Consider the following 27,479-nt stretch of genomic DNA (forward strand, 5'->3'; position numbering starts at 1 on the left):
ATATTTTATTAGTTAATTTTTTAAAAATAAATTTTAACATTCTTTCCCAATTTTATAGCGTAAAAATTAACGGATTTTTCAAGATGGCGACCTTAAAATAATGCAAAGGTTACGCAACAATTCAATGTGGTGGTCATGACAGCCTAATTGACAAGGTCATGACCTCGGTGGCTTAGAGCGGCTTGTCGGTGGGGAATTTCAGCCACTATGGGGAATTTTGGAGCCGTTGATATTTTTGAGGACTAAAAAGGGAATTTTTCTCTCGAAACGGGATTTTTTTCCCTCAAAGATGAAACATTTGATTTTTATTTTTAAATTGTTTGGTTTTTTTTTGTTTGGTGGAATTGTTTTCCAAAAGAAAAAAAAAACTGGAAATTTTAACTACTTTGGGCAATTTTTGGCAAAATTTTGGAGGTCAAGGTCAAGTTAATCCAATATGGCCGCCATGACGTCACGATCCATAGCCGGAACTCCGGCTCTCTGCTCCACAGCCTAGAAGCCTGGCGCCTGAGCCCCATTTATATACTACTGTAATGTAATTTAAACCACGTTTGATCGACATTAATCTACTTAATACAGATGCGTTATATGTAGAACACAAGTCACTCTAAATTACTCAGTAAAGTGTAATATTTATAATAGTCATCACAGTGACTGTGCGAGGGCAGATGGTGCAGTTGTGTTCATGCACTGTTTGTTGTCACCGCTCTGTCCATCTGTCCATCTGTCCATCTGTCACGGCGGTTGCAGAAGCTATAGTTTTCGTAAGTTAGATCAGCTTCGTGGGGATTACAGTCATTATCTGACGTGTTTACATTTATCACTGTATCAATTGCGTCTGCTGAATCAAATAGTCAACGAAAACTCTAGTGAACCCATAATGTTTCACATTTTAACATCTAAGCTGTATTTAAAATCGTTGGATGGAACATATTCCGTTGGCTTTTACATAAAATAAATTCCAAATGATGCATTTGAAACAATTTATTTTCCTGGATTACTGTGTCAAAGTTATAACGAACATACAATTTTTACAACTGGCCTTAATTTAAAATACATTTTTTTCTCGAACACTAAAAAGTTTTCTCTTTATATGTTTCTCTTATAAAATAAAGCAAGACTTGAAGAATCGCTCACATCACGCAGGTTGTTCAGTATCAACACAATTCTTAGTTTCGAAACCTTTTAAAATATTTAGGCTATTCCAATTACTATTTAGAATATTTTAGCGATGATACCGAAATTTAGTTGCTAATAAAAACTCACGCTTAAAGAAATACAGATATCAATTAAATGAATGGCGAATCGTAATATTTGCGCGAGTCTTCTTACTAATATTCTGGTCAGCTATAAGCAGATACATCCGGCACAAAGAGCCGGGAATGGTGACAACATACAGCACCTATCTGAACACTAAGGGCATTTAAGAGGGTTCTGGGTAAGGGAAGACTCTTAGAGCGTCTCAGACCTATCTTGCTGGGTTTCAGCCATTCAGGAGGGGTGGGGGGAGGTATTATTGTTTTGTTTCGGGATTGCCTAGCCATGACAGCAATTGAAACAATGACTAACTCCAAAATAATAATTCTAGAATAGGTATACCTAGATAGTTTGGGCCCTGGTAAAAGACTCAGGGAAAACCCAAGGCTCAATCTGCAGACACCAACGGTCTACCGAGATATTAAAAAAAAAAAAAAACCCTTATCAAAAAAAGTAACTCTCTTAATTCACAGAACGTAACCAAGGGAATACTGAATGAATGAATGAATGAATGAATGAATGAATGAATGAATATGTGTGTGTGTGTGTGTGTGAGAGAGAGAACGTGACATCATAGTAAGAATTTTAATGATATTTTAATGTTTTTTTAAATTCTGAACTATAAGTAGGCCTATTTAATATTTTTTAGGTTAGTATTGAATGTTTTTTTTTCAAATTTCATATTTAGAACAATATTTAATATGCATATGTTAGTATTTAACTATATATAAATATTTTCTTAATACATTATTTTTCAATGGTTTTTGTTAGCACTAAACTTTGATGTTAAATTGGTATATGATTCATCAGTAATTGCTGTAAATTGTAATTTGCTAGTATTCAATTTCATGTTTGATTCCTAGATATAACTTATGTATTAAATGTTGTTTATGTTTATTGGTTCTTGGTCCCGCCCACCCGGGCACACACGCGGTGCGCAGAGCTTCAGGGGGGGAGGGGGGGGGGCGGGGACGCGATTTGAAAACTGCTCCAGATATCCCGAGTGGGTTCTGTTTGCGAAAAGTATTTTAAGAATTTTCTGAGGGCCGAAATTAATTTTGTTTTTCAGGATTAAGATTTTAGACTTCATTTCCAGAAGAGTTAAAATGTTTAAAAATGCTGTTTTTTTTTTTTTCAGAATGATTTTTAGGCAAAAAATAAATAAACTGGTAAAGATTCCTGGAAGCACTTACCGGACCTCATAATGTTACGGTCGCCGCTCTAATTTCATCTGCGGACGACAAAAAAAAAATTTTGCGCGCCGTTTAGAGCCTTTATGGCTAGGAGGCGATACCGCGTAGCATATATGTGTTAACATGTCTAAAATTACAATTTATATATGCTTAAGCATAATATATGCTTTGGCGTAAGTTATATACATACTATATATATATATATATATATATATATATATATATGGATATAGCCTACGCCGCGTCTTGTAATCTTGCCTCACCGTCGCAAGTACGCCCCGGACCGTCGGGCACATTAGTCACGACTTTGAATATATATACTGTATAGAAGTCGCCAGCCCAGGTTAAAATTTCTAATACGGTTTTGAGGTAGTTGGTTAATTCACCGCCGCAATCGCCACCATCTCTAGGGCATCGACTCGTGGTGGTCCCTGGCGGACAAGTGTCGAACTCTTCAAACACCCCTTCCCCCTCCTGTTGAACGACCTTGAGCTGCAGTGAATGATGGATGAGGGGTGCGGGGAAATGACAGCGGGCGACAGCGCTGCGCTCTAACGTGTAAATAACAACCTAAGACGATACAGGGCGTTACGGCAGCGCACTGCAGCGGTGAAGTTCCCAATATGCTCATCATACGCTTCTGAAAAACGTAGAGTAAATCCTATCCACTCGCGACTTCTATACAGTATATATATTCAAAGGTCACGACAAGCAAAAGTTGAAACAAATAAACAAGTCAAGCACCAAGCAAGCAGCTTACCACTAACTGACAAGGCCTTAATGTCACATAAGGGAATCATAATAATTAAATCTCGAAAAACCAATTAACAAAAATGAAAATGCGAATTTTAGCGGCGGGCGAGGAAACTACTTGTGATTAGTGTTCAGAAACGTAGTCGCATGTATGTATTATACTGGGCCATTTTTTGAAAGAATTCTACATTGAATTTTCGTGTCCAATTTCTTATTATAAGTAAGTGTTTTTGCTACGTGAGAACACATGAATTAACTCGTTACCGAGGTTGGATGTAATACCTCACTGGCGAGTAGGTACTGAAAGGCTCGCTCGCAAACTGTTTTATTGTAAATGGAACTGAAATAATGACCTTGCTGAAGCATGGGAGGGGTCTCCCGGACACATCGACGGAAACACTTTGCCCAACACTTTCAGGGAGTTTGCAGTGAATAGAACGGGGTAAGTGGATGAAGGTGTTAATGTTACAAAACTATTGTTTTGAGAAAAAAGGCTCCGAAAGTAGTTTGTTTGCTACTTGCTTATGTGTACACATCATCTTTATCAACTCGTAACTATGTGTTATTTTTGAAGTTAGAGGGTAAGGTGTCTTTACCATTACATAGAATGCATCATTAACACCTTCATCCCTGGACTTGGTGCAATTTTTTAAAAAAAATGTAACATAACACCTTCATAACCATAACTTGCATAACCAACTTTCAACTTTAGAATGTTGAGGTTGGACCAAAAAAATGTAACATAACACCTTCATAACCATAACTTGCATAACCAACTTTCAACTTTAGAATGTTGAGGTTGGACCAAAAAAATGTAACATAACACCTTCATAACCATAACTTGCATAACCAACTTTCAACTTTAGAATGTTGAGGTTGGACCAAAAAAATGTAACATAACACCTTCATAACCATAACTTGCATAACCAACTTTCAACTTTAGAATGTTGAGGTTGGACCAAAAAAATGTAACATAACACCTTCATAACCATAACTTGCATAACCAACTTTCAACTTTAGAATGTTGAGGTTGGACCAAAAAAATATAACATAACACCTTCATAACCAAGTGTAGAATGTTGAGGCTGGTGGTCCAGGAAGAGGAGTTGGCCGGTGTGTTCGGGACACGGCTGGACGGCGGAGGGGCAGAGGGGCAAGACGCAGCTGCGAGATCCCGGCCACCCTGCAGTTCTTCCGAGCGATCGCGCCTGAAGTGGTCGGCGCAGGTAGGCCCCCCCGGGTGTAATCCCGCCATTCACGCCAGATTACCGGTAACCTACACACCGCCTCCGCCGCGCCGATGGGCCCCGCATTGTGGCCGCGCCGCCGCGACGTGAGCAGCGGCCGGAGACCCGAGCGACGAGCAGAACAGCAACTCTCAGCCCGGAGACCAACAGATGCATTCGCATCGCTACAGACGCTCCCCGATACTGCCCAGTCGAGGCTCTCCATCGGGAAACGAACACAGAAACATTGAACGATACTCAACCTGCCTGTTATCAATGCATTATATTTTGCATCCCGCGTGAAAGGGCCCAGGGTTTTCCCCTCTGTCTATGGAGGTTTTGCCTGGGCCCAACTTATCTAGTAATTAGTCTAGAATTAAGATGGGGGAGTCAGCCATGGCGCCAATTGCGGCCATGGCTGGCCAATCCCCGAGCAAAGCACACGATGCATGCGACCCTCTTCCTGCATGGCTTAAACCCAGCATGATTAGGCGTAAGGGCTTCGGCCTGGGACGCACCTAGAGTCTTCCCTAACCCGGACCCTCCCAAACAAATTACACTTAGTTTTAGTTAGGTTAGGAAAAAAAATTGGCCCGGAGACCCGAGATACGAGCAGAACAGCAACTCTCAGCCCGGAGCAGCGCTGCGATTTACTTGACCACGAGTAACGTCTCGTCTGATTTCATTCAACTACTTCGCCATTGAAGTTTTCCACTGTTTTATCACGGGTAGAAAAAATCCACGACTGACAAAATAACGAAAAAATTAAAAAAAATTCAAACATCAAACCCACGAAAAACAAAGCCCTGAATCGGCTGATGTGAGACAAGTAGACCCAACGACGAACCTAAACGGGTATTACAGACAACACAACGAGACGGCAGCACAGACGAACATATTCAAACTTAAAATATTATATTGCGCATGAATTCCGTCATTAAAAATTATAATAACAGCAAAGACGAAAACAATGGGCTAACAACGACGAGACAGTTTCCCCTATGCCAGTAAATGCAGACAGACCACGCAGAAAACATACAAACACAATGATGAAGATAAGCAGATATTACGTACAACGCCGATGAACACCGCAGGTATGTAACGACGTAACTTCTTAGCTCTTGGTCCACCTACGGCACTTGGTAGGCAGTATTAAGCTCGTGAATAAGACGGAAGTCGCATGGAACGGAAATGTGAAACCACGGTGCTGCCATCTGTGGCGGATGGCGCAAACTAAAGTTCACAAAGCCAAAGGGAAACATTTACCACTTTTCAATAAGATGGGCAGTGTTTTAATAAAACTCCTCGTCTAAATTCAGGTCCAAAGCCGGGGTTAATGATTTTTTTCAAAGTTTTTTTTCCCGCTTTTATCGGAGTCATTTAATTATACCTATAATATAAAATTTCTGTCTGCGAATGGAATGATTCGATGGTCGACGTAGCTGCTCCGGCAGCGAATTCTAGCGGCGGGTGAGGAAACTACTTGTGATTCGTGTTCAGAAATGTAGTTGCATGTATGTATTATACTGGGCCATTAATAAAAGAATTCTACGTTGAATTTTCGTGTCCAATTTTCTTATTATAAGTGTTTTTGCTACGTGAGAACACATGCATTAGCTGGTTACCGAGGTTAGATGTAATACGTCACTGGCGAGTATTGAAGAGCTCGCTCACAAATTGTTTTATTGTAAATGGAACTGAAATAATCATGTAAAACAACCAGGTATTTATTTGTACATTTACATGGGGAAAAAATTGGTTGTGTGTAAAGTAGGTTTACGGACGATAGTTTAACGTGACAAAATCATAACAAAACATTGATGAAATGATTGCATACTTTTATGAATAAAATTGAATCATTTTTATTGAATTATCACTATTTTGTATGGATACAAAGAAGGAGTGAAATGAAATCTACAATTTTATTGATAAATTTACTTTTATTTGCACTCATTAATTCAAATATTTTAAGTAACGAAGAGATTATTTTAACTATAACTTTTATACATGTTTGCTATTTAACTTCTTCCAATCTGTGTTATTCTGTTAAGGATAGGACGATGATAGGAAAAGTAGGAAACGAATGGGAGTGTTTCAAGTTTAATGTGCCTCGAAAAAGTCAAATCGATGGTTGTTCCAATCGAGTGGAAGAGAGATAGATGCGGCGCAAGCGTACAATGAGCGTGACGGGACACAGCTTAACGGGACAATGTGCGTAACGGGACACTTTTTCGTGCGTGCAGTCGGCGTTCATCGATTTACTAGACGTTGTCACGTCAAAAAATTGTTTCGTTATAAAATGTGTGTGCAGTAAGTAGCCTACTACGGGGCTCGGATTACTGCCGGGTGTTTGTCCACTACACACATTAGTTATTTGTAAACCGTTCCCTGAATTACTTTCCCCTATTAACTAGCAATATTAATAAGCACAATAAAAAAATTAAATCCAATAGTTGACTATTCAGATATACCTACTTTACATAAAAAAATACTTGTAAAAGCATTACCAAACTTTAAACTATTCGCCAAAGTTCGTAAGCATGACAAGAAATATTTAGTTTCGTTTTCAAAAACATATTTTATGCATGCAAAAATAACCATAGCAATTTTTTTTTTACACATTTACAATAGTTTTCGTGTAGTTTTACGTACCATTTCTTGGCAACTGGTTACCAAAGGAATCTTTTGTTAAAGTACAAAAAAAAAAATGGTTTTCTGTGTACGTGTTGTACATTTTTATTTTTGAATGGGTTTTAACAAATTTCTGATTTTTCTCCCCTTATATAACAAGAAAATTATTTGGGGGCGTCCATTAATTACGTGTGGTGTTGGGGGGGGGGGGATGGGAGGGGGTCGAGCCAAATCTCACTCAATCTCACATGGGTGTTAATTGGGGGGGGGGGGGGGGGATGGTTCTCGGCAAATATCACGTAATTTTTTCCTCTCAAGAAACAGTGTAAAATTGCGAGAAAAATGGGTTAAATTAAGTAAAACATGTTTCTTCACTAAAATATGGCTAAATCCTACACAATAATTTTTATCGCGGCTATGCGAACGCCGCAAAGTCACTCTTGAGACCTCACATGAGTCCCCGTGGACTGAATTAGAATGAATATTCGTTTACGAATTTTTGTAGTTCCTATTAAGCATTTTACTGTTCGATTTTCTCACTGTGATAGATTCTAGACTACGTTCTGTCTTAAATAGTAGTCTTAATTAATCTTAAATAAAAATAATTAGGCAAATATTTTTTTAAAAAAATAAATCCAACGCAAATCAAGCACATATTTACATATTTACGCATTTTGAAAAATCTCACGTGAATTTAGGGAAAAAGAGGAGGGGGGGGGGGATCGAGTCAAATCTCACGACATTACACCAAGGATGGAGGGTTGGGGGGGGGGGGGGGGTTCGAAAATTCGCCAAAATCGCCTCACGTATTTAATTGACGCCTTTTGGATTCATGATCGAAGCAAGAGATCTTTTTACTCATAAATTTACGAAGATAAAGATAAGACTTGTGAAGATGCCTGGATAATTTGTAACCGGCGTTCTTTGTTAATTTAAGGTGGAAATGTTCATCTCGCGTCGCTGGTCATTGAAAGTTTACGCTCTCTTCAACTCACCGTGTCCGTTCATCGCGCGCTATGGCGACTCTAGCTTTTCCGAGAACACTTTCATTGAAGGGCTGTGTCCAAACTTTTCATTCGACACCTGCCTCGCATTAACTGTTCTGCCACAATTTATTTAGGTACTTATATATTTATTCGACTTTTTTTTTGGCGCAGTTAAGGCGTGTACGCCTTCTCTTACAACGAACCATGAGACAAACAACGTATTATAAGTTAAGTATATCAGACATGTAATTACTTATATACTGACAAATTATAAATTACAGCAATTAACTCATGAATAATAAACCATTTGTACATCAAAGGTTATTACTAATGTAAACCGTATAACATATTGTATTAAATATATAATATAATTCAAATTTAATTATGTTACCTCAAAGAAATCTCACACACACACTCATTCAGCATTCCCTTTGGTTACGTGACTGTGAATTTAGAGAGATATTTTTTTATTAAGATATTTTTGAATATCCCGGCAGACCATCGTGGTCGAGGTTGCTGCAGAGGCGAGATGCAATCACTGAGAATGATTTCGACATTGATTTGGGCTTATGCACGGGAATTAAAAGTTCACGATTTGATTTTGATGAGTCCCAAGAGTGTAACGCGAGCTTATGAACGCAAATCACCGGGATAAATATATCGTGGAGTATCCGCTAAGTATTTTATGTAGCATAAGTAGAACGTTTAGTGATAATTTTTGGTGAAGTTTAAGCCAGCCATGTTTTTTTTTATAGTAAGAGTGTAAGTGAAAACGCAATTTAATATTATACATAAAGCGAAAGCAAGTATTTTGAACTTTTTGCAGACTTTTCCCCAGGTAGTCTGTCATGCCATTGTGCACTATGGCACAGTAAATAAGACGAGGCAAAATTAATTACTGCATGAGTGTAGCTTTCACATGCAATGACAGTAAATTCTTTAGACGATCAAGATTGTGAAGCTCAGAATATGCTTTTTTCTTTTAACGAACATGGTTTACATACAAATAAATGCCCAAGTTCTTAACAGAACTTAAAAGCTAAATTTTTGTGCCTCCTAAATTGAAGTATGGAAGGACCAATTAAAATCATTGCGTTTTTACTGGATTAAAAATAAGGCCATTTTTATGAGATCGCATTCTAATTGCTTCATGATCACTATTCAATTTTTGAATCATAGGTACAATACAGTTTTTGTCTGCGTATATGAGCAATTGTAAGTCATCTGCATAAATTTGGTGTATTTGGTGTATTTGGTGTATGTTTTCGGGCTTGTTGTGTCGTTGATGAAGATGGAAAAAAACGCAAAGGACCTAGGATGAACCTTTGAGGAACACCTAATTTAATAGCTTCCCACGCTGATCAGCGATCATCAGTCGTCACCATGACATCAGTTGACGGTCAGCTGGCGGCAGTTTGCTCTTGTCAAACACGCACACTGTCACGAGTCATTTTGTCGCGGGTTTTACTAAGGACACAGGAAAACCCTAACAAGGAGGAAAAAGGGACGTTTGCGGGTGGTTATGAAATTAGTTGCTAAGTTAAATGCGATCCAATAACAATTTATTGACAAACTTAAAAACACTTAATAACGCCCAGTTCACTGTGTTGCAGGTGGTATGCCGTGAAAGTCAGGGGTACCATACTTTGCAAGTGTACGCAGGTACACACGTTACAATTTCACAAACGAATCAGGCGGGCCTGTTATTCTCTCGTTCTCTCTGCATCTTATGTTCTCCCGAATCGTGTTCAGGCGTTCGAGTAATCGACTCTTGAAGAACCTATTATTTACTTAGCGGACGGGAAAAAAAAATAGTGCGTGGAGTCCCTCCTTGCGGAAGAAGTGAAACCTCGTACTGTGGAAATGAACATAGGAAGGGGTAGAAATTGATTTTTAGTGAAATCATATTGTATCAAATCAAACTAAAATAAAAAAATGAAATCATTCAACGATAAAAGCTGTTTATTTAACTAAGCGTACGGGTTCGCCCCAAGGAGAAAATTGACGCGGCGAGACCTCGTGGACATAGAGAAATGACACACACTCACTATTTTCATGTGTCTATGAAACACGCATTCACTCTCGCTCTGTCTCTTTCTGTTCCCCCTCCCCAGAAACGTTAAACGTTTAACGCAACCTTGTTGGAAGTCGCATTAGAAGTATAACTTAAAAAAAACGTTTTCGTCCGCTCAACGATTGGTTCAAGATGAACGAATCTTTGGGCGAACGAAGGCATATGATTCGTTCGCTACGTAAACAATCGGATCTTCGAGAGTCGATTACTCGAACGCCTGAACACGACTCGGGAGAGCATTAAACTCGGGAGAGATTGAAACGTTGGAATGAGAAGAAATGAACCGGACAGTCTGATTCGACTCACGGCATCGGGAGTCAAGACGAGTCACTGGTCGCAGGGTCCGTGTGTTCACGAGAGCAAATGATGACTGATCAAAGAAGAAAAAAAAAAGGGGTGGGAGTGGGAGGTTAGCGAATCTACATAAATCGTGTTACAGTTATTATTCATGATTAGAGACCCGGAAATTTCGCGGATTCTTCTGGCCTCAGGATATAATTCAAAGTCATAGGTGTGCTCGACCCATGTTTACTTTCCCATTGGTTGATTTCTTAACGAGAACATTTTTATCCTCCTTATTTGGCACTACCTGATTCGCTTACTTCTCTCCTAGCTGGGCATCATTGGCTCACGGTCGTAGAAGGGGCGTGTCCAGATAACTGCGGGCCGATCATGAACACAGTGCGAGAGTGTGAAGGTTTGCATTCTAGCTTGCGACTAAATGAATCCGCGAAATTTCCGGGTCTCTATTCATGATTGACCAATTTGTTTACTAAATTTAACTGTGAGAGCTTTGAAGAGTGATCAGGGGGCAGCACGGCTAGCCGCCTGGAGTGCCAGCCACCCGAGCAGACCAAGCCTGCGGCAGCCAGCCAGGCGGCGAGGCAAGCCTAGACTGCAGGGCCGCAAGTCTGCAGGATTCGCAGGATTGAGCCCGCGGAAATCACCCATAAGGTATGGGGGCCACCCGTACGGCTCGATAGTTCTTCACGTGATGGGGTTAACAGACACAAGTCATCTCCGGATGAGCATATTTTTTTTTGTCCCGTAAGCGTACAATAACCAGAAAGTTTTCCACAAGACGCGGTTTTTTTTTTTGACATCAACAAGTACTTTTCGCGGTCACGCGTTTTGCAAGCGCGTGTGGGCCCCCTCTCAGTGATATGGGAGGGGGGGGGGGGAGGTAGGGGACGCCCCTCCTCGAAAGCGAGATCCAAGCCCGTGCTTGAACGAGATGTGTCGTATATCCCGTCGTCGGTGGTCGGGAACTAAAAAAAAAAAAAAAAAAAAGGAACGAAATGAACGGATAATCGCGCGGAACTGATCGGTGCGGTCAACTGCCTCGCCCTGGCCGCAGTAACTGGAGGAGAGGCAGGGAGGGGCAGGGGACACTTGCCGGCGTCATCTCTGGTCCGGGGTTCCCGGCGCGGGAATAATTAGCGACCTCCCCCCCCCCCCACACACACACACACGGGCTGCAGATCAGCTCCGCCCCTGGGCAGCGCTGAATGCTCGGCTCAGAGCGCAGCGGTACCCCCCCCCCCACCCCGCGGGGCTCAGGGGTGTCCGGAGCAGCCCCTCGCTGCTAGGCCATGGAGGAACAACCCTGGACAACTACAAGACCAAGCAGTGCCTTCCCGGGCACACGCGCGGTGCGCGGAGCTTTAGGGGAAAAAAACAAAAAAAAACAACGCGATTTGAAAACTACAAGACACCCGTGTGGGGTCTTGCTTACGGAAAAGCATTTAAGAATTCGCTGAGGACAGAAATGTAGCTTGGTTTCAAGATTATCAAGTTTTTTAAACTGTATTCTTAGAAGAGTTAAAATGGGGCTAAAAAAGGGGCGTGTTTTCAGAATAATCTTTAAAGGGGGGGGGGGGGGGGAAATTGGTGAAGATTTTTGAAAATCGCTTTAAGGGACTTGCATTACACTTTTTGTCTTCAACGGCCACCGCTCAAATTTCACAGTTGTCCTGTGACGACGAGGAGACTGCGCGCCAGTTCAGAGTAGACACCGTGCTAGAAGCACCAGCGAGCGTCGCTTAGACAATATAGAAGTAAGAAGATCAAATCATGTTGGAGATCGAAGAAAGAAAATAGAACAGAGATATGGTTGTCAGACAATTGATGCAGGAATAAGGTTTAAGAAATAAATAAGTTATCCCTATGAACAATAAATGAGACTATAGAAGTAGCCTAGATCTTGATGGAGTTATGGATGATCATGTAATGGAGATCACCAGTAGAGCCATTGGTGAAGGAAGAAGTATAATGAGAAAATATGATGAATGAAAAATAATAACATGGAGCTTGACAGCTGATAAACCAGATGATTGATTGGAATCAACATATTGACAACCTCGTAATGCCCCCGGAAAACAAGTATAGTTTTAAGCTATTCGAAGCAAATGTAAAATATTTAAGAATTTAATATATATTAGTACTATTTACATTATCTCCCAGTAAACCGCAATTGGTAATTGAACATAGGAGCGAAGAATAAATGATAATAAGCCGAATAAATCTGGAATGATAAGTGCAACATGCTAGCTGCCAGGCTTTTCCTCCATGTTTATGTGGCAATGGCTGTGCGAGGGTCTGGCCAATAGGAAGAGTCTGCTTAGTAGCCTGCGTGGTCCATGGTCATGGCGAAGCAAAGAATCACACACACACGTTAGCTAAAATACTTGGCGTTTCCCGGGCTAAACACATCAAAGTAGAGACCCGGAAAATTCGCGGGTTCAATGACCTCCAGGATAGACTCCAATATCCTCTACACACTCGGGCAAATGCCAACTGTTCATTGGCTGCTGACTTGTGAGTCGTCTCGACTGGGTGGCCTGTGATTCGACACTTCTATGAGTGAGGGTCTCTAATTGGCCCTCAGTCCTCCAGATTAACAGTGAACCAATGACAGAAGCAGCACTAAGGTATAATTATTTGAATTTTAAAGTAACACGAAATGAACCCGCGAATTTTCCGGGTCTCTAATCATAAGTAACATCACTACCGAGTTTTCAAGTCTGTAAGACATACAATTGAAAATCCATAAATTTTTAATTTAAAGTCCCATAGATTGCGCGATTTCGGTGCATCAAGGCAACCACATCAGAAAAACGGGCACGCCAATCTTCACCTTCATTTTGTGGGGAAGCAGGTAACCCCTAGGCAAGACGTGACGGACGCAACCAAACGATAGCGCGTTACGCCATCTGTTGACGAAGTTCAAAAGTAACATGTTATCAACGCCTTTAGTTCGCTGGTCTGACGTAGACCGGGACATAGTTCTAGCTGCAGCGGCAGACAGCTTCCCCTAGGGATAGCAAGAATTTTCAAACCATCGATTAATCACTTGAATTTTATCGATACCAATGAAATATCGGCTTGGAAATATCGATATTTCGGACTATTAATGTATACAAATTTTACCCATGATTTACTTATTATAAAATTATTATTTAAGTAGGTATACGTTACATTGAGTTATTGATGTGGATATAAAATCAGTTACTAAACATACGTCCACGCAACAGGCCACTGATCTTGCCCAACAGTCGACCAGTCACTGCATTTGCGATTCTTCAACTTGCCAACCTATGAAATTTCCTACCAAGAATTCCGACATGTCCCCTTTCCTCCCACTCTTTTAAAATAATTATTTATTTCCGATGCCTTCGGTCCACCATTTTATTTACAGATAATTTTAATATATTTTTTTTGAAAAATATAATTTTATTCAAATACGGAAAAAAAAATTGGTTGTCTGTAAAGTCGGTTTACGGTCGATAGTTTAACGTGACAACGTCATAACAAGACATTGATGAAATGATTGCATACTTTTATGAATAAAATTGAATCATTTTTATTGAATTATCACAATTTTGTATGGATACAAAGAAGGAGTGAAAAAAATCTACAATTTAATTGATAAATTTACTTTTATTTGCACTCATAAATTCAAATATGTTTATCACTTAAACGAAGAGATTATTTTAACTATAACTTTCATACATGTTTTCTATTTAACTTCTTCCAATCTGTGTTATTCTGTTAATGATAGGACGATGATAGGAAAAGTGGGAAACGAATGGGAGTGTTTCAAGTTTAATGTCCCTCGAAAAAGTCAAATCGATGGTTGTTCCAATCGAGTGGAGGAGAGATAGATGCGGCGCAAGCGTATCTACAATGAGCGTAACGGGACACTTTTTCGTGCGTGCAGCCGGCGTTCATCGATTTATTAGACGTTGTCGCGTCAAAATTATATGTGTGATGAAATATCAATATCAATTTATCGATATATTGAAATCTGAAATATCGATATTTCACATGTATCGATGTATCGTTTCGCCGCCGCCAAGCCTGGCGATGCTGGCACCGCCCGCGAGGCTGCGTGGACGGCCCTGGGGCGCTGCAGCTGTCCGGATCAGCCCTTGATCCGCCAGCGCTAATCCGGCCGTAATGCCGGGTTGATGATCCGCGCCGCGACCCGACCCGACACGCCATTAAGACGGCTCCCGGCGCTTATCCCTGGTCCCGGGCCCTCCGCCATCGCGGCCGCCCTGCAAACATGGCGCCTGAATGGCCTCGTACCCCCACCCCTCCACAACCCATCCGCGCGGCTGTGCTTGCGTCGCATCATCCTCCGCTCGAGGGGTGGGTTTACGGAAAAAAAAGAAGAAAAAACTTAAAGAATTATAAACTTTACCGGTACGCCGACGAACGCAGTTTAGGATTGAATTAGCGGTCTTTAATTTCCAGCCAACAAAAACGGGTGAATAAGCAACCATATTTATATATTTTTTTTCCAGTAGAATTTTTGTATACGTAGGTGTCGTCCGGATTTTTTTTAAAAAAAAAATGCATTTCGGTTTGAAATCTTTGCGGATTAATAATTTTTTTTTTTTTAACGTGCATGGTGAAATTGGTTGTGTTCCTACCTACTAGAAATACCCAACCAATGGTTACGATTGAACCCGAAAATGGCAACATTTCAGCTCGTAACCTATTATCCGTACTAAAGTCAAAATCGAGAATTTTTAACTTTAATATATAAATACTATAAATGAGTAGTATATAATAGCCATTCCGGCTCCAGGCTTCAGGATGAGCCGAGCGCCATTTTGGATTGTGACATCACGGCGGCCAGTTTGTATGGCATTGACCTGGGTGACATATTGAGTCGGCCATCTTAGATACACCATCTTGGATTCCGCCATTTTTTTTCTAGAACTTTCCACCATTTTGACTTCCACCATTTTGTTATTCTAGAACTTTCTGACAATTTGAATTATGATGTCACAGTTGCAATTTTCTATACGGTTGCTATCTTGAAAATCTTTATCATCACAAAAATTTGAAAAAATACAATTTTAAACAAATTAATTAATCGAATTTCAATAAAATATTATTTTAACAACGCACTTACGTCATGAAGCTTGGAGTCGCTCACTTCGAACCTGATCAGGGAAGAATAAAAATGGTGACCGATCCTTTCTCCACAGAAGCCGGCGGCAGACTGAAATCCCACCACTAATGCCAAGGTACATATATATATCGACAGCTAGTATGATGTCATATCTGCCATTTTGTTTTCGTCTGCTGGAGGCCACCAGTTTATTATATCTTCTGGAGGCAGCCATCTTGTTTTCGTCTGCTGGAGGCAGCCATCTTGTTTTAGTCTGCTGGAGGCAGTCATCTTGTTTTAGTCTGCTGGAGGCCACCATATTGTTTTCGTATGCAAGAGTGCACTACCACCATGTTAGTTTAATTTTTATCTGCTAAAGTGCAGTAATAATTTATTAATTTGATGCCCACCATATTGACATTTAGAATGCAATCTTGGAAATTCGTAATAATTTAGCTGGAAATTCGGAAAAAATTCCGAAATTAATAAAAAACTCTGCATAAAAATTCTGAATGATTCGATCGATTCCTGTCCTTGGTTAGACACTTGATATTTGCAAAACAATTTTATGTAAAAGATTTTTCAATAAAAGCATTTTAGGTTGCTAGTCCACCAGACTTGTGACATACTGGACACCATATTTGAAATGTGACTTTATTAAGCTAGAAATTCGGGAAAAGTACAAAATTAAAAAAAAAATCAGCGATTAATTAATTTATATACTAGATCGATTACAGTGCTTGGTTCGATCCTTGATCGATCCAAAATAAGATAATTTAGGAAAAGATCTCTTTTTAAATCAAATATGGTGGATATTACTTAAAGAGGCTTATATTTCTCTTCTACCAGCCTACCATCACTATCTTGGCAATCCAAAATATTTGACCTAGAAATTCGGAAAATATTCCAACATTTCTACATCACTATCTCTCTACATATGTAAATCGATATCTCTATCCATAGGTATATCTCCATATCACTAAATCTCTTTCTGTGTATCTAGGTTTCTATATAATTCTCAATATATCTCCCTATTTATAACTCTATATCTCCCTATATATCTATATATATACCTAGCTCTATTTCTCTATGTATCTCTATATATCTTCCTGTCTATATCTCCCCCTCTCTATATCTCTATCTCTCTATGTAGGCCTATATATCTTCCTGTATATTTAGCTTTACAAAACAGAAGATGGACACACAAACATTAATTTATATATACCTATATATACCTATCTATAATTTTATCTATCTTTTTACCTGTCACAGGTGTGACGTAGGTATATATAAAAACATATGCGTATGCGAATACAACGCTGTGTCCAAAATTTCTAGAACTTTTTGAATATTTACGATTTTGAACGAAGGAACGTTTACTTTTTTATTTATATAGATTACACATTATTGTTTCACAACATAAGCTATTTATAACGTACTAGAAAAAACACATGGCAGTGCGTCACGCTTTTCAAAACTACTGTTAGCGAACGAACGGAAAACGGTCGTCTCTTCTCTCTCTCTCTCTCTCTCTCTCTCTCTCTCTCTCTCTCTCTCTCTCACCAAACGCCATGGAAACGTCTTCACTCTCTGACACGCTGCAGCTCAAGCGCCACTGTAGCCGCACCGCTTCTCCCAGCTTCCTGTTACACATTTCCGTCACATTAGCGAGATTACCCCCACCAAGTGCCGCATACCGACAGCTAAGATGTTACACATCAATAATACTGAAGGTTTGAATGTTGAAAGCGAATAATCGTCTCTTAAAACGAATACAGCAAGCGTGTAAGATATTATTTTTTATTTTTAAATTCTGTCCCACCTTAACTCTTGTCTGTTAGTGGAGCCTAACTATTTAGGTAATTGCTGACGTGTACCAAGGCCTACCTGGTACTGGAAAACTCACTAGTCCTGAGTATAGAACTATTGTTTGCCACAGAGTTTATATGGAGTATCAATAATTAATTTGATATAGTTGAACCTCTGAGAAAATTGATTAACTAATTTAGAGTGTTAAAATTGCACTTCGTCGAATTACCAAATACAAGTGTTTATATTTCGTTTGTAAGTTTTTTTTTTTCGTTTAATATTAATACGTGTAAGAATGTTGAACGCGTAATATTAAAAAAAAGTGATCCTATTGTATATTTATTTTTAAGGGCTAGGGCCTATGTAGGCTATGTCAATCTGCATGTAACAAATATTGGTCAAGTTGAATATTTTAAATACAGTATATTGACATGATTTTTACTGATTATTTAAGATTTAGTTTAGTTTATTAATTGAAATTTTATTTATTGTATTGCACTGGATTGTGAACACGAGTGAAAATTGATTTAGATCTACACAACATCTTTAATTGTTTTTTTTTTTATTTATGTGTGTTTCTGATTGCACTTCTGTTAAAAAGGTACAGTTATTAAAACAGAGTGTGGCCCCATTGAGATTTGATGTAGACTGATCGACTCAACGACCACTTCAGAGTGGTGAGTATGCCTACTGAGTGGCTGCCTAAGCGGAGCCTTAATGCATGTTCTATGTGTTAGAAATAGTTACCACCAAGTAGAACACTGCTCATAAAATTTCAGACAAAGTTTCAAAATGAATAGGAATCTCAGGATTTCGCGGATATTTTATGAAGTTTATTTTGGCCTCTGTGTTCTAGCCGCGTCGAAGGCAAAGATTTTACCGACATTTCGGTCAACCTTGCAGTTACCATCTTCAGGGTAACAGTTACATACCCATGAAACGAATAACTATTTTTTTTTAATTTCCGGAAGTTGCGCCATTCTAATTACTAAAATACGCAATCTTTCTTCGAAATCCACCTAAAACACAGTCTGAAAACTTGACTCTCACGTAGTCCCTACATGTGAACGAAATAAAGGTGTATATAGGTATATGTAACCGTTTTGAATCCAGCGATGCATTATATGTTAGATACTAAATGGAATAACCGTGAATCCTTTAAGTTTTTGGAAGTAATTCGTAACGTAAATGTATGGAAAATATCTACAACAAAATGTTGTTGTGATATTGTTATCGTAAGTGGAGGTTGAAATGTCAAGTGTTTACTGTAAAAAAATCATTCACGCCCAGATTAATTGATCATCAACTGAACTCCGGAAAATATAAATTTTTTATTTATTTTAAGACGGTAACTAAGAATTTTAACTGCGCAGGAATAAAAAACCATAGGATTATTTTCAAGGCAGACACTCAAATCAATACTTAATTAAATTTAGTGCTAATTATAGTCTCTTATTTGTAAAGAATGGAGGGCAGTTGAAAATATATTAAATTATCAACTTAGAAAGTCCATTAAAAAACTGAATTAAGGGCGCACTTCTAGGCTCCCAAATAAAGCGAGTTAAAAAAAAAGCAACAGTGTTTAGGTTTTTAATAATTATATACCAAAATTTAATTTACAATTAACGCAGTATTTCGTTCACCACGCATGAAACATAATGGTTTTATTAACAATAAGAAACGCTAAAGCGAGCACAGTTAAAGCGGAACGCATACGACCTACAATTCTACAGCATAAATATAAAACAAATAACTCATTTACTAGCGCTAAAAGAAGGCAATGTAAGCGCAAATCCAAAACGCTGGAATTACCCATCCCATGAAATTTATATAAAATTTTGGTAGAATTTCGCAGGTACATTTATTTTGCAGTTTTCCCTCTAACTTCCTCGAAACCAGGGAAAAAGTACCAGAAGGGAAAAGTATTAACGGAATTTTTCTAATATTTCTTATACACAACAGTTGTAATCTTACAGTGCTTCCTATACTATTTACGTTTTTTTTGGAAACATTTCTTCACGTGCGTGATCTATTCACTAAATTTCCGAGTTGCTACCACATCTGGTTACCGCCACTTGTGCTCTTATAAATAAACATGAGTAACTGCTGGGGTTGATAGCGCTGCCTTACTGGCGTATTCCATACACTACTTCCTCAAAACACAGAGCGAAACTGCTGAACTCATTCAATGGAGTGTTTAAGAAATGCTGATAGTTTTCCGTGCTGGTAGTTCACCCCCCCCCCCCCCCTCCATTTTCGAAGAGGCCTGGAGGAAATGTAACCATGGCCAATATATTCGGTACGCTTCAAGCCTATTATGGTAACTAATAAAAGTATAAATATTGAAAGTCCCCGAACGAGCAACGAGCCTTCTAAACAATCATGCTTGGCCGCGCACAAGATGCACTGCAGGTGTATAAAACGAGTATCTGAACTAAAATGTATACAGTGTACATTTTCTCGTTACACATTAAGGGGCCCGCCTAGTCAAGGATGTTACTGTGTTAGTGAGGCGGGGTGATAAGTGCGATGCTCTCTGGTGCTTCTAGCATGGTATCGCCTCTAAGTGCAACACTGTAGACTGGCACACAGTCTTCTCGTCGTGCAGAGTGCTGAAGATAAGTCGCTTGAGTGCTTTCAAGAATCTGCAACAAGTGTTTAACTGTTTGTGCCTTGCACCGGGTGCAAACCATCAATATCACAAGAGGATTCGTCTTCGGTCTCCCTGCGACTGTTATCTTCCCCTTCCACATCAATTTGTTCAACCCTCCCTCTTTCTCCTTTTCATTTCTCTCAGTCCTTCGCCTCTCCTCTCCTATTTCTCTAACTGACCGACTGCCTTTTGCTGGCAACAGGTCGACCTGAAGCTATGTCACCATTCTGGAGTCTGGCTCGATGCCCTGCTCGCGACCGCAGCTCACACAGCGTAGTACTGCAGCTAGGACTTTTCAATGACAGATGGTGGCAATTTCTCTAACTGACCGACAGCCTTTTACTGGCGACAGGTCGACCTGAAGCTCTGTCACCACTCTGGAGTCTAGTCCGACGCCACAGTTCGCGACCGCCCCACTTACACGATCATATCACAGAGCCACAATAAGTGCTAACTGGCAGCACGACGGGAAACGGCATAAGCCGCCCCCAAAAAGACCAGACCTGACCAAACCAATGCGGACTAAAAGTCCAAGTGCCCCACCCCTTGCATAGTAGAACTTCTACCACGCCCCACTCTTCTTCCAGGACCATCCTTCTATTCCTGTAATCCACCAGCTTGTAATAATGCATGACCTTTGCATCCCGCATGTATGTGCCCAGGGTTTTCCCTCTGTCTATGGAGGTTTTACCTGGGCCCAACTTATCTAGTTTTAGTCTAGAATTAAGAGTGAGGGGAGTTAGTCATGGCGAAAACGTCTGCCATGGCTGGCCAATCCCCTCCTAGCACATGATGCACGTGACCTTCTCTGCATGGTTAGAAACCGGCATGTTTAGAGAATATAGGGCTTGCCCTGAGACGCACTTATAGAGTCTTCCCTACCTAGACCCCTCCCTTACACACTTAGTTTTAACTTAGGTTAGGAAAAAAAAACGCCCTTCTCCACTTACTTTCCCTCCTTCAGTTCTTCCCCTCACTCATTGCTCTTTCCCTCCCTCATTCTCTACCCTAAATCCCCTCATCGCTCCCATTCCTGCGTTCACCTATACCCCTCCTCCCTCCTTCACCTCTGCTCCACCCTCCTTCACTTATTCCCCTCCCTCCTTCTCCCCTTCTCCCTCTTTCTCATATTCCCCTCTCTTCTTATCCTCTTCCCCTCCCTACTACTCTTCCTCCCCCTCCTTCTCTTATCACCCTCCATTATTCACCTCTTCCTATACAGTCTTCTGTTATGCTCGTTCACCTTTTCGCCTCCTCCTCATCACCCCCTCCCTCCTTCACCCCCATGGCGCATGCGCCGATACATATAGTATACATATGCATAATACATTTGATACTATGCTTATAACATGAATCTGTTACAAATATGCATATGCATAAAACATATAGACATGGACATGTGTTTCGAGTGTCGTTTATTAGGTGAATTCGTGTTACCAAATTAAAATAAAAAAATATTTTCATCAGGTGAAATTCAAACAAAGAAATTCATTACTGAGTCGATCACTATGCCTTAAAGCAGCTGGGAGACACTATCGTGCAAGACCAATTCCCTTCCCCTTAAGGTCTAGCAAAGCCCTCCTCTTGTGATCGTGAGAGAGTCTCCCGCATCACACACAATACAGAGACTGCTTTTACTACTCAACGAATTATGAATGTTTGATACTTGTATTACGTACGACACAAGGTAAATTGTGCTAGGTGAATTCAGATATAGGCCTATTATATATATATATATATATATATTTAAAGCACAAAATACTCTGGGTCTTAACATGATGCGACATCTGTTGGTGAAAAGCAGAACTACTTGGCAATAAATATTTCAAAATACATAGAGAGTGTAAAAATAAGGCCATTCCAGCATTCGAGGCCAGGTCGAGCAAAACGCAATAGTAGCAGATGTATTCGTATGCTTTCGTATCTTGCCGATGAGATCGTGTCCTATCGAATCCTGGACTGATCGTATCCTACTGATGATATCGTATCTCTTGAATGGAGTCGTATCCCTTTGATGGGATTTTATTCTACTATTGGGATCGTATTTTACTAATGCGATCGTATACTACTAATGCGATCGTATTCTACTAATGCGATCGTATTCTACTAATGGAATAGTATTCTGCTAATGGAATCGTATTCTACTATTGGGATCATATTCTACTATTGGGATCATATTCTACTATAGGGATTGTATTCTTACTGATGGAATCGTATCCTATTGAGTTAAATGTGTGTTCTTTTTGTCGAATGTGTGACCTATATGACGAAAATGTGTCCAATGTGTGTCCTATTTTAATTGAATGTGTGTCCAAAGTGTGTCCTAGATGACGAATGTATGCCCTTTTAATTAACTGGATGTCAAAATATGTTTCCTTGCGTTAAATTCACGTGGTAAAAACAGTAGTTGAATATCTAATGATCAAAAACTATTATCTTGTAGTAAGCGTAAATAAATTTTTAAAGGATTTTTGGTCCTATAGTGTAAAACAACCTAAGTTGGTCTTTTTACATTACGATTCTTTTCTATATGGCTATTGTAGTCGTGTAGCTTTATAGTTTTGTACATTGTAGCCTTGTAGCCTGGTAACCGTTTAGCCAAGACTGAATCTGATTTGTTAATCTTAAATTCATAGGCATTAAAAGTATTACATTCAAATAAACGAAGGAAAATGACTGTTGTTCTAACTCGTGCACCGTATACAAGTCGCTGCGAGTATAAAAATGAGGACAGGACGAAACCACTCTGTCTCTCTCTGTCTTGGGTGCAGTGCGGATCGTCTAGTTCGACTAATTAAGCGTAATAAATCATTTTGGCCACAATAATAACAAACATACGAAAACTACTAAGCACACTTTTATATTTTGCAAAATTTATTACTTATTTTGTTAAAAAAAGAGTAACTATGTTTTTAAGATTAATAATTATATTGTTACGAACGTGAGCAAGGCCGGGACACGTGCAGGTGCAGAGCTGGCTGGCGGCTGCCGCAACATGATATGCGCCGCGCGCGCCTGGAAGATTACAAGGATTCTCGCTTTCCCCCCCTCCTTCCCACCACTCCCCGCGCGGCGCCCTGCCTTTGACACGTAACTGAAACCGGACAGCTGCGGAGTTACGCGAGCCGCCGACACGTGTTTCGAGAGATTTCTACCGTCGCGTCGGGTCGGCGCGGAATGACGCGACTGGCCCCGGCCGCGCTCGCGAGTTCTGGAAATTGCTGCTGATAGATAAAACGAGGACGGCGGCCTCGAGAGAGTCAGTGGAGTTCAGAGAGAGAGTTCAGAGAGAGAGAGAGAGAGTTCAGGCGGGAGCTTTCCCGCAGCGGAGCTTCCGGGGAGATAGTGTCGCGGGTGCGGCAGAGTGGCGAAGTCCTTGGACGAAGGTTCCAGGGCAAAGTTGAGTTCAGAGTGATGTCGGGAGTTTTCCCGCGGTGGAGTTTCTGGGCGATATAGTGGCAAAGTACCTGGACGAAGGTTCCAGGGCGAAGAGTTCAGTTCCGGGCGATAGTGTCGCGGGCGCGGCGGAGTCCCGAGCGAAGTTGCCCCCGAGGAGTCGAGCGGAGCCTCGGCGAAGGGGAAGTGCGACGGCGGCGGCGGAGTGCGGCGACGGAGTCCCGCGGCGGAGGTCCACGAGGGGCGCTGCGGCGAGAGTTGCGCCAGAGGTGCGGCCCAGCGAGGTGTGCGGTGTGTAAGAACCGAGTGACTGGGGAAGCAACATTTTTAAGTGCAATTGATTATTTTGCAATTATATAAGATTAATTGTAAGTGACATAAATAGTGGCCATCAATAAAACTCTCTTGTGATAAAATCTTTAATTGGGCTATCCTTTACGAACCCGCGGTAAATCGTAACAATATCTACAAATTTAATATTATGTACCAATAATAAACATACAACTAATAACCACAATTTTCATGTTTTGCGACATTCAACCCATAATAAATAAAAAACGGTAGGTAAGTATATTTTGATTAATAATCATATCTCCGAATTAAATTATTAAGCATAGTAAATTATTTTGTCTACCAATAATAAACATACGAAAACTACCAACTACAATTTTACCATTTTGCGAAAATCCAGTCATTAGGTGTAAAAAAAGGGGTGAATATGCGTTTAAGATAAATGACTTAAACCTCGAATTTAATCAAGCACAATAAAACAAATTGGGTACTAATAAAACATAGGCCTATAAGAAAACGATCTACCACTGTTCTGCCATTTGGCTTTATTCAAACTCTAAGGTTGGTAAACTGGGGAGGTGTGTTTTTATCATAAAAAAAGATTAATTGAACCTTCCAATTCAATTATAACTAGAAGTAAGATACTAAAAAATCCTGCATATAAAGTTATGTAGTGATTATTTTTTGCTTTTATAAAAATGTGTCCTTTAATAGGGCGATAAAATGTTCATTTATTCTAAAAAAATTCTTATCTCTGAAATTAATTAAGTTTTATGTTTTTTAAATGGTAAAAATGATAAACTAAAAATTATTATAATTAAATGCAAGTTTCATCCCCAAAGGGGTGTAAAGGGGTAACATTAGGAGTAAAGAAAAAAATGCATATTTCATAATCTACTAGATCTAAGGGTTATAAATTAGGAATAGAGCTTTGAATTGTATTTTTTCAGTTTTCCGGATTTCGTCTTTTAAGGGTGGGAAAAGGGAGTAAGTTATGTTTTATCACAAAAAATTCATAGCTTCATAACAAATGAAGCTGGAAGTAACAAACTTAGCAAAATTAACGTACCTAAATAATTAATTATTTAGAGTTCTTTCAATATTTTCGATATTCAACCCCAAACGCACGTTAGTTTTTATAGTAGTATGTAAATCATATATCCAAGCAAATTAAGATGAAGGTAAAAAAAAGTGAATAATAATAAGTTAAAAATTATTTTATATTAGTTTTAACCTTTACCATTTTTCCATATTCGATGTAGAACGGGTGAAAATGTAGTTGATTATTTTATTGAAAAAGTCGTACCTCTGAAGTTAATCAAGCTGTATGTAAGTTATGTGGTATTATTTACAGACATGCAACATCTACCAATTCTTTCTAAAAAAAAAAAAAAAAAAAATGCTGAAATTCTACTTTTTGAAAGGTGAAATTTTGAAAATATATTCTGATCAAATCAAACTTAATTTAAGAATAGGAAATATTTAATTAAAAATCCTTAACCTACCTTCACTTATTCAACATTTTCCGAAATATCGCACTTGTAACATGGGTTAATATTATTTAAAAAGAAAATGGAATCTATTAAATCGTTATTGGCAAAATTAATTTTATATCATTATAACTTCATGTTAATTATAATTGTTTTGGAGTTAACATATGAGGTTAAAAAAAGAAAAGGGTAGGGCCAAGAGGTTTTTTTTTAAATAGATATTGCTGTATATACTTAGTTCTTAATTTTTACATTGGCATTCCTTAGGAAAAATGGGTAAAAAAATTGAGGGGTATTTTAAAGTAATACATTTTGTTTAATTAATACTAACAGTCAGCTAATATGTTGTATAAAATTTCTGATACCTGTATTTTATATTTCAAATAAAAATGTGATTGTACCAAATATCCTCAAAAATGGGAAATATTTGTAATAAGGTGAAATTATTTAATAATTGTAAGAATATCTCTAACCGCAGTAAATTAAATTTTAAGTGTAGAAGATTCTTAAAATATTTTAGGTGCAATTTGATTTTTTTCATAATGGTCTAAATTATAAAATGAAAAGGAGGTAAGTGTGATTTCATCAAGGTAATATATAAATTATCTTCGGACAATCTGAAATAGAAGTTTTAAAATCAGATACTTAATCTATACTAAAAAAAAAAAAGGGCCCTGCGTACAATTACTCCAAAAGTATCATTTTTGAACAGTTATGTTATGAAATAAAATATTTCATGCATCTGACAATTCAATTTGTCCATTTATTCAGTAAACATGTTTGGAATCAATAAAGTAATTTTTTTTTAATGATAAGATTTTAGAAATACTCAGAAATTGAGCGAGTAAAGCCACGGGTTATATCACTGTCCTTCAAACGAAACTGAGTACTCTAAGCTGAATGCTATATGTGGTGATCGACTGTTATAGTTAAATGTTAAAGAGATATAAACACAAAGCCCTCAAAGACCACAAGAATGCATGAAAGGACGTGAACGACTCGCCTTTCACGGCGAGTTGGTAAGAATCTTCGGAACTATTCGGAAGGTCAACTTAAAAATGGCTGACATCACACTCTGGGATGTGTTTTTCCGTGGATTTCTTAGTCTAAATAGGCTTTAGAGGGGAGTTTCAGAAACTGCAATACAGATAATGCCGTACTAGGCTGAGAATTACAACGTTGTTCTTACCTTTTCTGCGTAGATCACTGGTTTTTCTCCTCCACACACTGCCGAAGTTATGCTTGCAGCGACAGCTGCCCGAACTGTTCGAAAAGGAGTACGTCTCACTCCGTCGACGCTACACACGACCCGGCAACAGTCAAATCACGGTGCTCGCCCCACACGCAAGCACGCCAACACACCACCGCACCGGAAGTCCATCTCAAACTGACTGCTGACAGCGCGACAGCACCGCACACCTGCAGGCCTACTTTCTTCCAGGATGCCGCGACACCGAAATCGCGGAAGCATACACGCCCGAACCAAGAGCGGGCACATCTTCGTGTTTTCCCTATACCACCACTGCTTGTGCAGAGCGTGGTTATTACGTACAACTTCCAAAAAGTGTTGATTATTTTTTTTATTTTTTTAAATTTAAATTTAATTGCATACTTTGCAAATATATTAAAGGACTACTTTCGCACTCTAAAGACTTTAATAATTTGCTTGTTTGTACTTGCAGTAGTGCAGAATTTAAATCTAATATTTAATTTTTTTTTAATGTATTGTTTCATTACTTGAACCCGCCCTTTTGTTTGTGGAACATTGAAGTGATATTTAAATAAATAATATTTGTTTTTTGTAAACAAAAAATTATAATTCTTGCATCTATTAAGGATTGACCCAAGGCCTGAAAATGATTTAATCAATCAGTAGGCCTATATTAATAGGTAATTTTTTTTTTAATGATCTTGGAAAATTTTCAGAATTTTTATGTGATTAATAATTACAGATTTTCGAGATGGCTTCTGCCCGGCCGTGAGGTTCAGAGATTGCTGCGGAAGATGGAAGTCTTGCGGTCTGGCTGCCTCACGGCGAGACTCGTGTGGGTACCTGCTAGCAGTGAGGCACAGGGAATGTCATAGAGTCTGGCTGCCTCACGGCTAGGCTCGCGTGGGTACCTGCTAGCAGTGAGGCACAGGGAATGTCTGAGAGTCTGGCTGCCTCACGGCTAGGCTCGCGTGGGTACCTGCTAGCAGTGAGGCACAGGGAATGTCTGAGAGTCTGGCTGCCTCACGGCTAGGCTCGCGTGGGTACCTGCTAGCAGTGAGGCACAGGGAATGTCTGAGAGTCTGGCTGCCTCACGGCTAGGCTCG

General features: G+C 39.4%; 1 protein-coding gene across 3 annotated transcripts in view; it reads right to left on the bottom strand.

Annotated features, from left to right (window-relative positions):
* Positions 1–26,539, bottom strand: part of LOC134541257 (gastrula zinc finger protein XlCGF26.1-like) — a 237,742-nt gene extending 211,203 nt beyond the window's left edge. For all 3 annotated transcript variants that reach the window (XM_063384543.1, XM_063384540.1, XM_063384537.1), the window contains exon 1: positions 26,353–26,539. The gene's annotated coding sequence lies outside the window, so the exon portion shown is untranslated. The remainder of the gene's footprint in view (positions 1–26,352) is intronic.
* Positions 26,540–27,479: the final 940 nt, after the last annotated feature.

This window comes from Bacillus rossius, chromosome 18 (genome assembly GCF_032445375.1).
Source record: "Bacillus rossius redtenbacheri isolate Brsri chromosome 18, Brsri_v3, whole genome shotgun sequence".
Classification (NCBI taxonomy): Eukaryota; Metazoa; Arthropoda; class Insecta; order Phasmatodea; family Bacillidae; genus Bacillus; species Bacillus rossius.